The sequence below is a fragment of the Anomaloglossus baeobatrachus genome, unplaced genomic scaffold (assembly GCF_048569485.1).
Source record: "Anomaloglossus baeobatrachus isolate aAnoBae1 unplaced genomic scaffold, aAnoBae1.hap1 Scaffold_2545, whole genome shotgun sequence".
Taxonomy (NCBI): domain Eukaryota; kingdom Metazoa; phylum Chordata; class Amphibia; order Anura; family Aromobatidae; genus Anomaloglossus; species Anomaloglossus baeobatrachus.
The window spans coordinates 113861-117036 of record NW_027442115.1 but is presented as its reverse complement, the minus strand read 5'-3'; the positions used below and the strand labels follow the sequence as shown (position 1 = coordinate 117036).

Sequence of the window (3176 nt, the reverse complement as noted above, 5' to 3'; positions counted from 1 at the left end):
CACCATTCTTCTTGTTTTTGCTCTGCAAAACAGCCTTTTCAAGGGTTGGCTTGGGTGACAAAATGTCTTCTGTAGGTGTGGGTTTGTCTCCCTCTCCCTAAGATGTGTCCGGTATAGGCCAGGGTGCCACTCAAGGCCGTAACCAATTCGGGTTATAGCTTCTCGGCCTTTTGGCTAAGATCAAGTGTAGTTTCGGAGGACGCTACCTTGGTCGGTACTGGAAGGTGCCTGGGATTGCACGTCTGCCGGCCTTGAGGAAGTGTGTGCGCCTTCTGGTGACACATAGCCCTCTTGTGCCTGGACGGTTCCCAGGCAACGGGAGGCGATCACCTTTGTTATTTTGAAGTCCTACTGATAAACAGAAAAAAAAAAAAATTAAATCTGTTCTTATCAGTTTAATATCTGATACGTCCCCTCTCTGGGGACCATATATTAAATGGATTTTTAGAACAAGGAGATGGAAAAAATCTTGCTCTGTCCACTCCACGCATTGACCTGGTATTGCAGTACCTCCAGGACCGGTGCACCCCTTCTTAACCCAGTTTCCAAAAGCAGAACTCAATTCACCTGATTCAAATGAGCCCCATTAGTGAATTGAAAGAAAGCAAAAACTTTATATGCACCTCAATTTGGCCAATTCACTTTTCACACTTTCACCCTTTTTTTTATCTTTCACACCTTTTACTTGCTTTATTGATGCAAAAAGCTGTGCCAAATAGCAAACTCATCTCCACTCAACTTGACCAACTCTGCTATGTCCCGTGCAGTATCTTATTCTCAGTCTTATCTAGATCATTTGCAATTGAATAGAATAGATCCCTTTTGGCTGCTTATGACTGTGTAAAATATGTAGTTTTACTGGGCTGGGATGAGAGAATCCATTGAAGCATGGTGTAGGGATTGTGGTTCCTGTGTGCTAAGAAGAGAGGCTGGCACCAGCCAGAAAGCCCCATTGCAGCCAATAATCACTTAATAACTTTTTCAACTTGTCATCATATGGGAGGCCTTCCATTCCTTGTAGTAGTCTAGTTGCCCACCTTTGAACTGACTCTAACTTCTGAATGTCCTTTTTAAAATGTGGAGCCCAAAACTGGTTCCCATATTCCAGATGTAGCCTTACAAGTGATTTATAGAGGTGTAACAATACGTTGGGATCACGGGATCTAATCTCCCTTTTTATACACCCTAAAATCTTGTCCCAAGCAGCATTCCATCAGCCTCTGGAAGGTTCCTGGCGCATTGCACAGCTCGAAGGGCATGCTTTTGAACTCGCAGAGACCCATAGGGGTGGCGAAGGCGGTCTTCTCCCGGTCTGCCTCAGCAACGGACACTTGCCAATAGTGACTAGTGAGATCAAGGGTAGAAAAATAATTTGCAGTTCTCAATGCAGCTAGCGATTCCTCAATACGGGGAGTGGTGCCGTCCTTCTTTTTTAACAGGATCAACAGAGCTGCCCAAAGGCTACAACTGTCACGGATAACCCCAGCCGCCTTCATGTTGCTCAACATGTCCTTGGTACACTGGCAATGTGAAGGTGGTATTGGCTTATAGCTCTCTTTGATGGGTGGGTGTGCACCTGTGGGGATGTGGTGTTGGACCCCTTTTATTCCCCCAAAATCTAGCGGGCTTCCCACCGGTAACCCGCTCCCCAGCTTGGATGGATGCTGAGGGAGCCCCTTTTGCCCGCAGGCTCTGGCCCTGGGAACTGTAGCCTTGGCGGTGACTGTGCTTCCCTCTACGGTGTGAGCTGTTGCCTTCAATCGGGTCTTGACTGCTGGGAAACCCTGGAGGTTCCCGTCGCTAACGGATTTGACCGGTTTTACGGCGACTCCTAGCCTGGTCGGGGTCCGTAGGCCCTGCCGGATGGTGCTGGCTTCTCTTCACTCCCCGATCTGGTACCGGCGGGCCACCGCCCATCCCCGGTCCGTACGGTTCACTCCAATCAGCCTCTCCTGCAGAAGGTCACCACCGTCTGCCAACCTTGCTGAGTGCCCGGGCCACACACCCGGACACGGTCAGTCTCCTCTCCTCTTCACTTCTCTAACTCCAAAACTGATCTCTAATCTGACTCCTTTTCCCGCCTCCAGGACTGTGAACTCCTCGGTGGGTGGGATCAACCGCCTGGCCCACCCCCTGGTGTGGACATCAGCCCCTGGAGGAAGGCAACTAGGATTTGTGTTTAGCTTCGGTGTGCCTAGCCGGAGTGTAGAGTGTGTTGGTGTAGTACCTGTGACGACCTGGCTTGTCCAGGGCGCCACATTCCCCTATAGTAAAATGCAGACCGTCCGCGGGCTGCCCGTCCATCACCGGTTTTATTTTCACAACTGAAAAAGAATAAAACGGTAAAACATGTAAAAGCATCATAAACATTTTACAACGGTACAGCTTCCGCTCTTCTCCCACCCAAACAACCTGGCCCTGATGCTGCCCCTAAGAAGCGGGCAGCACCCCTTGACCCCAGTCCAGCACCAAGTTGCCCGAGCGGGTTCTGTCTCTTTCAGGGGGCCCACGTCCAAGGGGACCCCTGAACCCCCGGAGGATCGCCACCGGTTACGGTAGTGGCGGGCCTAGGCCATCCCTTTCCTCCAGGCCCATCCTCCCAAATCAGCCTCTCCGGAGGCGGTAACGGTGTCAAGCCAACAAACATTTTTATTTACATTGCACTAAGTTTGTGGTTGCCCTGCAAGTTCTCGGGCTTGTCCGTAAGCAGTTCCTTACGCAATGGTTGCACAGTCCCTACGGGGACAACAGTTGCCGGCAACGGCCGGTTTAATCACGGTTCAATCAGGTAAACTTCTTTGGTTGATCATCTTTACTTATCATTTAAAACTTTCAAACTGGTACACTCAACACATAAAGCCCCCCCCTTTTAAAGAGTAGTTTCCCTGTACCTAAGTGGGGGTCTACCTAGGTTGGGGCGAGTGGACCTTCGGGGTCCGGTGTCAGTGGTGACAGGCAGTGGGGCAGAGGGAACAGTCAGTTCCTCCTCCCTGCTATCATGTGGGGCAGGCGGAGGCGTAGGGGAGCTGGGTACAGGTACATCCCTGGGCACTGGCTCGCGGTTAACCGTTTCCATCATTTCTTCATCCACGGGTTGTGGGAACAGTATCACTGGAAGGATCACCGCACCGTTCTGTGTAGGCCAGTCTGCTGGAAAATCACCCATCATGGTGTGG

The 3176-nt window shown here is 50.8% G+C and overlaps 1 pseudogene; it reads left to right on the top strand.

The window, feature by feature from the left end:
* The first annotated feature begins 325 nt into the window (after positions 1 to 325).
* On the top strand, positions 326 to 532 carry LOC142262958 (U2 spliceosomal RNA; annotated as a pseudogene).
* The last annotated feature ends 2644 nt before the right edge of the window (positions 533 to 3176 follow it).